This window comes from Polyodon spathula, chromosome 2, assembly GCF_017654505.1.
Source record: "Polyodon spathula isolate WHYD16114869_AA chromosome 2, ASM1765450v1, whole genome shotgun sequence".
NCBI lineage: Eukaryota > Metazoa > Chordata > Actinopteri > Acipenseriformes > Polyodontidae > Polyodon > Polyodon spathula.
The window spans coordinates 35,756,184-35,768,233 of NC_054535.1; the positions used below are offsets into that span (position 1 = coordinate 35,756,184).

Sequence of the window (12,050 nt, forward strand, 5' to 3'; positions counted from 1 at the left end):
GCAACATAGTGATTTGCAAGCAAATTAACTTTTGAATTTAGCTTGTGGTGGTGAACTTGCGGGATTATTCATGTTACCTCCCCCAAATTTGAAGGAAAAGCACTTGCGAGAGAACAACTCGCAAACCCTTTTTTTTTTCCAACGCAGCATCTATTTTGAATCTCACTCAAAAGCATAACTTTTTTTCATCAAAAAGGACTTGCGGAAAGAAATCTCTACAACTCGGCTTGAGACACACACAAGGCGTTTGAATATTTGGCCCACGGTACTTAGGTCTGGAAAGTCCAGTGTATAATAGGAGGGGTAGATCAAGACATCTACAAGTGCAGTCTAAACAGGTGGGTCTTGAGGAGGCGGTGAAAGGCAGTGAGAGACAGAGCAGTTGTGAAGTTCTCTGGATGCTGTTTCCACCATAGCGGGGCTAGGGAAGAGAAGAAGCAGGTACGGGAGAATGGAAAGAAGGCATGACCCGTCAGCCTGTAGAGGATGAGAGATGGAAAGAAGGGGTGTAGAGAGACATGAGGGATTTGAGGTATGAGGGGGCAGAGTGGTGAAGAGAATCTGAGGTGATATAGGTAGCCAGTGGAGAATGCAAAGCAAAAGGGTAGCATGAGTATTGAGGTTTGGAGAAAAAAAGATGAGCAGCAGAATTTTGAATGAGTTGAAGGGGGTGGATAGCTGAATCAAGGAGACCACCAATGAGAGAGTTACAGCAGTCCAATCTCGACAGTACATGAGCTTGTACAAGAGCTTGGACCAAGAGTTGACTAGAATAAGCAATGAGAAAGGGACCGAATCTGTAGAAGTTGCTAAAAAAAAAAAAAAAAAAAAAGCAGCAAGTGTGTGACAGGGAGGAGATGTGTTGAGAGGAAGGGGTCAAAAGTAACACCTAGGTTTTTAGCAGAAGGAGATGGAGAAAGAGTGATGGAGGGGTATTAAATTTGGCCTTGCGTTACTGATGTCGTGCAGCTTTCTTAAACTCGGTTTACAAGAAGTTTAAAAAAAAAAAGCCAAGAAAACAAAACCCAGACATATCGTTACACAGGTACCAAAAAAATAAAATAATAAAATACCAACACTCCGTAAAAGAGCGTGGAGGGTAGCTTCAGTAATTGTGGTCCTTATGATAGTTTACGAACAGAGCTAACATCCAGCACGTTAGGTTAATCATACAGAAAATATTCAGTCAAAATGTTTAGTACAGTATATTTTCTAAATACTTGTAGTAAATTTACAAAAGGCTGCTCACTTGCCCACATTACACACTACATAATAATAATAATAATAATAATAATAATAATAATAATAATAATAATAATAATAATAATAATAAAATACCTGAATCCAAATTCCGTTGGGGCAGTGCAAGGCTTTTTTATATGTTATTAAGGATCAAGTACACTGGTAGTCCATCTACTGTAGGTAGTAGATGCAAATCCATTCAGGTATTTAATTCTCCATTACTCATGTTTTTGTTCTGAAACAAATCTTGCTCTATAAATCAGGTTTCAGAGATTTTACTTCAACTCTGTACATGGTCACTAAAGCCTGGTGCTAAGGTTGGTAGCCTGCAGCAGTAATATAGGAGCCAACTAGCACAAATGATCAGCTACGCTAATTTAATATTTTGGTGTCACATACAAAAAATCAAGAGGTCTCCAAAACCCCTCATACTGTATGGTTATTTTTTTCTATTTGGCCAAAGAAGCTTGCCTTGGTCACTTTTAGCAGATCTCTCAATTGTTAAATAAGAATTGCTTGGTACTGCCTTTAGTTATAGTAGAAAGTTGTGTTTCCATGCAAAAAAATAAGCTTAGTTTTTGGTCAATTTGCACAGCTTTTTAGCGTGAGAAGGTGATTTACCTATTCTCATGATACTGGAAAGAGAATTCAGAGTTTCTAAACTCCATGTAAACCATGTCAGTGTTTGCTCAATAACTGTTTATTTTATTTATTCATGACTGGTCTGAGTTTTATGTTTGGAATGTTTTCAGTGTCTTAAAATATTTCTTCAATGGCATGTCTGAGTAGAAAACTTACTGGCTAGCTTCTGAACAGTTTATTAAGCAGAACAAGGGTCCTGGAGTATTTGGCAACAATAATAAAAAAAAAAAAATTAAAAAAAATTAGATGAAAAAGAAAATCCTGAATAAAACTACAGGTACATATCATTGCTTACTTAGTGTATGTCTATAAAAGCTCTTGAGCCATATATCTTTCTCAATGAACCTTCTAGCCTGCTTCCTGGATGCTGTTCTGGAATCTGTAAATAAACACCAGCCTCAGGCTATGGTTAATTTCTAATAACCAAGACACTGTTCAGTAGTTACACTTACTTTACCATTTAGCAGGTTTCACATAGGAACAGAATTAATCTTGGATATCACCTAGTACAAATAATTACTACATGAATGAATGAGTAATAGCCATTATAACTAGATATTGTAAATGTAATATTACTTTCATAGTTAATTTCAATTGTCTTTAAAGGAAATGTGAAATCTGGATGCATGCACAGCCCTAACAGCACACACAACCTTCTTAAAATAAAGATACAAATGAGGGTTGTCCAGAAAAACTTGATGATCCACAATTGAATTTTCTTTAGAATATCTTCTGCTTCTTATTAAAAACCAAATACATCTTTCTGAAAACTGAATAGTTGTGGGCTATCAAGTTTTTCCACCACATCCTTTTGTGAAATTGTGGGTTTTGCTTAACCATTCTATGATTGTAGGATATCCCAAAATTATATATATATGTCTTGGATGTATTGGTATTGGATGGAATAATGCTGTTTTTGTTATATATTATATTACTTTTAAAGACAACCTGACATTTTCTTTTGAGCTGTGCTGCCCATTGCAAGGAAGTTGGTTTACCAAATGCCTTATCTAAAATGAAAACATAATATATATATATATATATATATATATATATATATATATATATATATTATATATATATATATATCGATATATATATATTGTCTATATAATAACGATTGTGTAATATTGATGCTAACACATCAATGCTAACAGTCAACACTGTATTCATGTTAAAAAGTTATACCTCCCTGAAGGGCTCGTCCACTGTTAGATGAGACAGGCAAATGTTTTCCTCCCACAATAAAGTCCAATAGCCCCCTCTAGTGTAGGTATATTATTTTGTCAGTTTATATTTTTTCCAAAATACTGTATGAGATACTTCATGCTTCTTTACTTATTTGTACATATACTCTGTCTCCAAAAGTTATACATTGAGAAATATAAAAGCACTCTGGATCCAGGTTTTGGTCTGCAGTATTGTTTTTGGTATTCAGTAGTGTATGTGAAGTGATAAGGAATGCAAATGAAGGTCATAGTCTGTCAATAGGTCAGTATCAAAAAAGCATTTATACAACAAGATTTGTTTAGTTATGGTTTTGCATTTAAATGGTTTAAAAAAAAAAAAAAATTAAAAGGCATTCAGAGGACATACAGAAGGACGACATTGATTAAATGGATAAAGCCTGTGATAACTGTTTACATTAACATTTGATAGAAAATCTTATAAGCTCCCATACTTAAAAGAAAACTGACTGGTCATTGATTGATTAGAAACAGAGGGTATAATATAGTAAGCTTTTAATCCATCATATAATTTGGATTTTTTTTTTCTGAAAATAATTTTAAAACTACTAAGCAACAGTTTAACAGAACCTCAATTACCAATTTTTGTATGGAGATAGTGTAAACTGAGTTGTTGACTGCCTATTACTACCATATGTATCATATGTAACAATTGCACTACATATATATATATATATATATATATATATATATATATATATATATATATATATATATATATATATATATATATAAAGAGAGAGAGCGAGAGAGATAGAGCAAGAGAGGGAGTCTGAACTTGAAAAATGGTTGTGATTGTGTATCAGAAGACAAAAAGTCTTCAAGTGTTAAGTATTCAAATCTATAGTATTTAGGTTTGGTCCATCAACATTTTTAGATTCAAATAGTATGTCAGAAACATTGCTCAAAATGGCAGAAATTAAGGCTGCTACACACCAGACGCAATGCGATTTTTCATCGGGCAACGAGATAATTTCGCAGCGACTTGACCATACACACCTGAAGCGACACAAACACGATGCAACAGATTTGAAAACTGCCAGATCTGTAAAGCTATTCAAATTGATCTTGACAAATCTATGACCAAGTATATCCAGTTCCTTCTAAATGGACTACCAGATATTACCTTTCATTTCTATCCTTATATTTGTGACGATCTGTCATAAAGCTCTGGGTATATTTTTCTACAGCAAGTATTATTTTTTCCTCTGCCATTCTGGATACTGTTTCAACCTTGTGGACAACACACACTGAAGCTGTTCTCTGATTGCTTAATTCCCTAGTTGTGGCACGACACAGTGCCAAAAATAGTATTCTATCCTATTTAGTTCACTTTGCTCTCGCGCTGCCTGTTGTTTAAAATATACTTATCAAAAGTATTGTTTCCATTAATTTTGTCACATCGTGTCTGGTGTGTAGCGGGCTTTACTGTTATTATACTGACAATAATAGCCTTTTCACACTTGCACACCCGAGCCGAGCCAAGCCAAGCCGGAACCAAGCCGAGCCCACCCAGTGTGACTCGGGTGTGTTCGCACTACTGTTCAAAGTAGAAGCTGCACTGTGGAACGTCAAATTCAGTGCACACAGGCTCACAGAGGAGTGGTGTGGATTTATTTTGAGAATGGATCACAAGGTCGTACTGTCTGAAACGATAAAGTCTACCAAAAGATTTCACAGAAATTGAGAAATATGGGACTAAACCGCAGAGCCAGTGTTTAATTTGTAAAGCAAGTTGTGCCGAGGCTCAAGCAATGACAATAATAACACTCTAAGAACCACACATTTAAAATCATAACACGTTTATTTGAAAGAGTATTGTAGGTACTAGTGTTAGATGTTTACATTCACGTATTCTACATCATATACAAAGTAGTAGTACGTACAGAAAAATGCATTAAAGGCAACCGCAGGAAAAATAATAAATACATTAAAAATAAAATGTTTTGTTAAGTTTTGCATTTAAATGGTTTTTAAAAAAAAAAAAATAATAATAATTAAAAGGCATTCAGAGGTCATACAGAAGGATGACATTGATTTAAAAAAAAAAAAAAAAAAAAAAAGCACCCCAACACAAACACTAGTTTCCACAGTCTGCACTATCATCAGCGATGTGTATGCAAGAGAACACACTGGTAGATTACAAAAACGATTCAGTAAACTTAGGCTAGGTAGTTGTTATCTTAGTATGTTTTTATTCTATGTTAATTAAATTATATTCACTGAAAAAGGCAAGACAGAATCAGATAGTATTTTTTTTTTTTTTTTATTGTTTTGGTGTAATATAATATAGCAGGCTAATGTTCCTTTTTTTCATCAAAAAGTTGTCGTTGTTCTTTATTGAAAGATTTTTTAACTAGAGGTACCGGTAATATGACTCTGCATGTCCAGGGGCAGTGCTCTCAATCACATTTAGAAACACTGCTATGCAGTTATCAAACATAAAAATTTAATAACAGAAATAATTCCCTACCTTATCTAATGTTTAGATCCCCAAGTCCACCCTCCTGTTTTTCATTGCAAACTTGTCAAGTACTTATAGGTCTCGGTTTTGCAACAGCTGTTTAAAGCATGATTTGCAGGGGACTAAAAAACAGGCGTCCTCAGAGTTGGTCAAAAGCAGAGGCCAACTAGTAACCTCCCAGATATGGATTCATTTTTATCAAGAAAAGTCTGTAATTTCAAAATGAAATGCAATGTTGTGGCCAGAGAAGGCACTTTTGTACATGATTTGTAAACAGTGACCCAGGTTTATATAAAGGCTACAATAACCATTTTGCCCTTTGAGTGATATGTTTCCATAAATATTTTTAGATGCACGTTAAAAGCATTCATTTTTTGAGTCGGCAATTATGTTTTGTATTTTCTCCCTGTCCCCAATTTCCTTATGCCCAATCGTTGTGTTTTGTAGAACATCAGGACAGATCGTACCCATTTTAATATTATAGTATGGTTTACTGCAAAGGGCTGTATTGCTTTAAGGTGAATACCTCGGAAATTGGAACATAACACTGATATGGACGGTTAGCACAGGACTAAATTTCACCAATGCTGGTAAAAATTCTGTTTATGTGGTGATTTTTATTTTGGGCTTTAGATTGCACATAGCAGTTACTGGTACACCTGGTGGTCCCTGCTAGAAACACTAATCCTTGAGATGAAAAGGTTGAAAAAAAAACACTGGTTTAACCCTTTGCGCTCCATTTATTCAGCGCCTGTCAGGCGCATCAGTTCCAATTTACTTTCACACGAGCTGTTTATTTTACATGTGCTGTTTAAAAGTAATTTTATTCAAAGTAAAACAGGTTTAAAAGGCACTGCATATCAACAGAACACTCAGTACTGCATTTCTAGCCCTGCCCCACTCCTTGTTCACTGTATTTATCACATATCTCTTCATAGTAGTGCATACTGATAAACCATCTCCTGGTCACTCGTTTTATCACCAAACTCCTCAATAATGCGATCCAAGTCATTATTTTATTACTATAACATCTCAAAAAGCTTGGCAAATGTCCACGACTTTCTGTGAGCGCTGGATGCCTGTTTGTTTATGTCCATGGTGAAGGGACTATGCGTATTGTTCAGATCCACCTCCTTTTTTTGGCTTCTCTCAGTTTCTATCGGCCTCAATCGGCCTTTGAAAACTTCTGGAGAAAAAAACAACTAGAAACCTGTGCTTGACGTCTTTTTGCGACACAGGACCGCAAAGGGTTGAAGGTAGTAGGCCAAATGAAAAAACTGCAGATTTCTTTTTTCTTTTTTCCTTTTCCTGTAATGCTAGTTTTAGCTGAGGCCATAATTTTTACATTAATCTTTAACTTCGATGTCTCATCGCACATGGGTTTGAACAGTACATGCCCACTTGTTCTCCAATCAAAGGAGTCAAAGGTTGAATCTGGTGTCAAAATGAAAGGACTGCCCAATCATTAGATAGGTATTTTTTTTTAGGTTTGCTTAGGCGGCAGCGAAACAAACAGCACATGGGTTAGAGCTTACATTGATTGAAACAGGGCTTTACAGTGTCGCAGGTGGCTGACATTTTTTTCTCTCCCATGTCGTTGAATAATGAATTCAACCCTTAAAACCATGCATCTAGCTATGCCACTGGCCAGGGTACATGTTACATAACATATGTTGTTTTTTTCTGACTTTATGTGAACGAAAAGACACACATTTGCACGTTTTCCCATTGGAAATAGTGATATTTTGAAATATCACTGTCCTGGTCACAAAAGCAAAGTTTGTGGGGAATAATAGCCATTTTCTATACTTTTGAGGCATAAGCAATTAGGAAATAACACTTACTACCCAGAAACAAAAAAAATAATAATAATTGTTACACGGTGTAATCACACACTGCCAACATCCCGGTCTGTGCACACAGGATGCCACCTCCACAGTGAAGTCAACTCTTTTGTCTTAATAAAAGAAATGCACGCTGTCTATCTATACCTTTGAAACAAAAATAATTTTATATTGCAACAAAGCTGGAAATTATATAGATCTTTTGATAAAAAAAACACTTTTTTGGCTTGTTAAGCAACCATGTGGCAAAGCAATACTGATTTAAAAAAATAATAATAATAATAATGCATGACATAGCACGCACTACAGCACGTATACTCGTAATTACGTTTTTAAAGAAATATTTGCTTGATATTTTAAAATGATGGTCTTATAAAGGATATTTTATCTACACACAAAAAAAACAAGTCTTAATTTAACCTGGTATCTATTATAGCTTACATTCTTCTGTGAATGTCCTAAATATATTGTTTTGTATTGTGCATCGTAGCACTCATTCTATTAAAACAGGGTTTTGGACTATAACCTGAGAAGAGGATTTAAAAAAAAGGCACATTCACTTAAAGTTGTAGACCATGTTAACTGAGTCCGTGATAGCATATCTAGCTGTAAGATTGATCAATTCTTGCTGTGGATGCTTCCAGAAGTGTACATGGAGCAGTTTTGTACATGCAGTCATTTGTATTGCCATACCATATTTCCATAGTGCTTTCTGATATGTTTTGGCACATGGACATTACAAATAAAGTACTTATAACAGGCACCTGAAGGAGTTGAGAATGACTATGAATACTGCTGTACCGAATACAATTTATGAGGCTTGTTGCAAAATGGTGGATCATTGAGTGATGTGAAATGCCAAAATCAAGGCACATTTATATCAGGAGCGATGAAATCTGACAGGGAGAACTTCAGAGTTCAAGATGAAATGCACACATTATGATGAAAAGTACCTTGTGTTTTTCAGAAACAAAGCCATAACGTTCATTCTGATCTGGCCCCTCCCATGTTTGAGCTACTTTTTACAGAGGGCTGCACGTGAAAGCCTTATTTGTTTTAAAACATTTTATCCTTAAACAAGATACAAGCTTATCTCAGATTCATTAGTGAAACTGTAAAATCTATGTATTTTACAGTACCTTTAGTATATAATCATAATGATTTGTTCACCACGCAGGGAATTTTACAAGTGGGTTTGCAGACAGACACTACTTTCTTTGTTATCGGTATTGTAACAGGGGTCTTGCTACCCGTGATGTAAGGAGTACTTGCAAATGAATGACTGAGTGAATTTTCTGGATGACGTGCATGCATGTTCGCTGCTGGAGTGATAGGAGATGGAGACAGAAGGTTCATATTGACATACCCCATACCAGCAATGGTAGCTCATGTGGGACATATGGCCCAGCATACAAAAACCAAAAAAAATGGTGCGCTACTCCGCTAACAAAATGGAGGTCCCGCTTCCACACCTGTCTGCTATACAGGGTGGGATCCGCTATCCCGAAACTAACTCCCTCTTGCTTGGGCAATTCACCCATCTCCAACCTTGTATATATGCTTGACCTCCGTTAGAGCGGGTTGCTTCGTTTCCGGAACCCAGTCATTTCAGCTGCACAGACGGAGCGATGTTTCGGTAGGAGCAGCGCTCTGATCCCTATGGCTTACAGCAGCCCCGATCTGTATAATTGGGATCTTTTTAGTCCTGGCGCACTGCTGCACCACGCCGACCTGCTGATTAGGAGCTTGCAGCTGGTAATCACACACACGCTGCTCGTTCCTGCAACTAAACACAGCAGGCAGGGTGTTAACACACAGTGCCAGGTTCCCCATTAAAAAACAATCCCACTATTATTTCTACCATCACAACACTCAATAAACAATCCCAGAAGCCCCCTCTTTATGTGCACGGCACCAGCTCTGCTACAGTATAGATACATAATTATTGCTAATTACACTACAGTATAATATAGTAAACTGAATATATATATATATATATATATATATATTATATATATATATATATATATATATATATATTACCTACACTGTACATCAAGGTTTTTTCTGGTCCTCTTACCTAAAAATACATACCGACAGAAACCATTTCTACAATAATGTACAAGTTACAGGGAAAGTTATTTTTAACCTGTGTCGCAGTAATACTATTGCATGCTGAACTCAATGCCCTCATTGCTAACTGCACAACTATGAAACACAGAATTATCTACAGTTACCAATAAAGTCAAAGTGGCCACAAATTATGGACTGGAATTCCAGTGATAATTAGATGGACTAAGAAGAATTTTAAACTAAATCATGTGCCGTTTTGCAGTAGTATAAGTCTAGTATATGCAGTTCATTTATTGAAGGAATTACGGTTATTTAGAGACCAGAAAAGAAACGGAAGGAATTGTACTGTGCAATAGTGTATTTCCCACAATCTCAACACTACCTTGGCATTCATGAATAGTGAGCTTATTTAAAGGTTACAAAATTGAAATGTACGTGTTGCTTCACTCTGGGTTTGAAATTTCTTAGTTATATTTTAAATAAAAAGCAATGAAATAGGTGTTAATTTAGTACAACAACCCTTCATTATGCTTTAGAAAAGTGCCTTATGTTTCTGAAAGTAGTATAATATCCTGTTAATGGATATTCTGAAGTTTTCATCCAGAAGTGAGGTATTATGCAATCCCAAACCACCCATCTGATTGCTTACAGTCTCAGCTGCAAAATATCGCTCACCTATCGATTTCTTGTCATTCTAAAATTCTGCCGCTGGGATAATTTTCCGCTACGGTAATTTTTCGTCAATGTGAGTTAATTCTCATAAAAAATAAATGGTGAGCGATATGTGCTACAAAAGGGATGTTTTTTTTTTTCCACACAATACTGCGCAGCTCATGAGTATCCCAGGATTAACCCTTTCAGATGATTCCATCTTGTTTATAAAGGTGTCCTGGCGAAATACATTTTACAATCAATGTAATTTTAAACAGTTCTCTGCCTGGCCTACACATTATAATAATCTCATAGTGCTTGAACATACTGTAAAAACATTATACATTTATCATATATAATATAGTATATATTATATTTTGTCTTGAATAATAATATATAATAATAATAATAATAATAATAATAAAAATAATAATAATAATAATAATAATAATAATAATAATATAATAATAATGTATGACATAGCACGCACTACAGCACCTATACTCGTAATTACGTTTTTAAAGAAATATTTGCCTGATATTTTAAAATGATGGTCTTATAAAGGATATTTTATCTACACACAAAAAAAAAAACAAGTCTTAATTTAACCTGGTATCTATTATAGCTTACATTCTTCTGTGAATGTCCTAAATATATTGTTTTGTATTGTGCATGGTAGCACTCATTCTATTAAAACAGGGTTTTGGACTATAACCTGAGAAGAGGATTTAAAAAAAAGGCACATTCACTTAAAGTTGTAGACCATGTTAACTGAGTCCGTGATAGCATATCTAGCTGTAAGATTGACCAATTCTTGCTGTGGATGCTTCCGGAAGTGTAGATGGAACAGTTTTGTACATGCAGTCATTTGTATTGCCATACCATATTTCCTTTAGTGGGCAATGTACTGACACGAAAGCTGGGGACACGGTAAGAGTTTTGATTGCATTTTTACACAAAGATATAATCAGCTCTCTGAGTCTCTTCAGACCTGCTGTCGCGTGACTAACTGAAAACAAAATCCTTCTAAGAGCATATATTTTCAGTTAAAGATTAAACTCTTCGAAACTGCTAATATATTTTTTTAATGCACACCCAAAATCCACCATGGTATTATTAAGTTTTGTTTTCATCAGTAGCCTACTTAAAACAATTGTCATTCCAAGTCTGAACATTGTGCAGAATCATACTTTACACAAGTAAATACAAACCAATATGTCGTGCACCACAATACATCTGAATAAAAATAAAATAAAAAGCAACACGTGTGATGAAAAGAAAACGAAACGTCTCTTAGCAGCGGTTCAATGGCTTCAATCTCTGAAACCCCACGCAGGTCCTCCGCCCAGTCCTCGTTGTCATGGTTTCTTGCATGCCTCTTCCCTGACCTTCTTTTCAAGCTTGTTTGAGATACAGTGACCAGCACAGGCTGTTATTGCTCTTGATGCCGCTATTGCTGGTGATGTCTGTTGAGGGTCGAATTTCACAGCGCCGTATCATTCAACCATTCCGTGTGCCGTTAGCTGGGATATAAAAACAACGGAACTAGAGACAAGCAGGGCTGCAACACTTGAGGTAAGGATTTAGACTGATTCTGTTCCTTTTAAATCCGCTGTTGAATACTAAAACAAATGGCTATTGTGAACCAGAGCTCAGTTTTAAAGCTGTACGTTTTTTTTGTTTGTTTTAGCTGGTTTGTTGGAAACAATAGCAGCGTAAGTAGTGCATTTCATCCACTGTAAACGGATGTTTTTTTTTTCTTTTTTTTTTAATGTATATGGGAGTAGGTTACATACAGGTGTTTCGTTACTTTTTTTAAACACATAATTTATTTCTAATTTTATTAGCGAGTTGCCGGTAGACTTATGCCTGCTTCTAAATAATGCA

At 35.5% G+C, this 12,050-nt stretch overlaps 1 protein-coding gene across 12 annotated transcripts in view; it reads left to right on the top strand.

Moving 5' to 3' along the window:
- Window positions 1-11,340: 11,340 nt before the first annotated feature.
- Window positions 11,341-12,050, top strand: part of LOC121295836 (multiple PDZ domain protein) — a 75,898-nt gene continuing 75,188 nt past the window's right edge. For 3 of the 12 annotated variants that reach the window (XM_041220937.1, XM_041220929.1, XM_041220972.1), the window contains exon 1: window positions 11,345-11,738. The gene's annotated coding sequence lies outside the window, so the exon portion shown is untranslated. Of the gene's footprint in view, window positions 11,739-12,050 lie in introns of all 12 variants that reach the window. The other 9 variants (XM_041221002.1, XM_041220945.1, XM_041220981.1 and 6 more) reach the window with 7 other exon arrangements.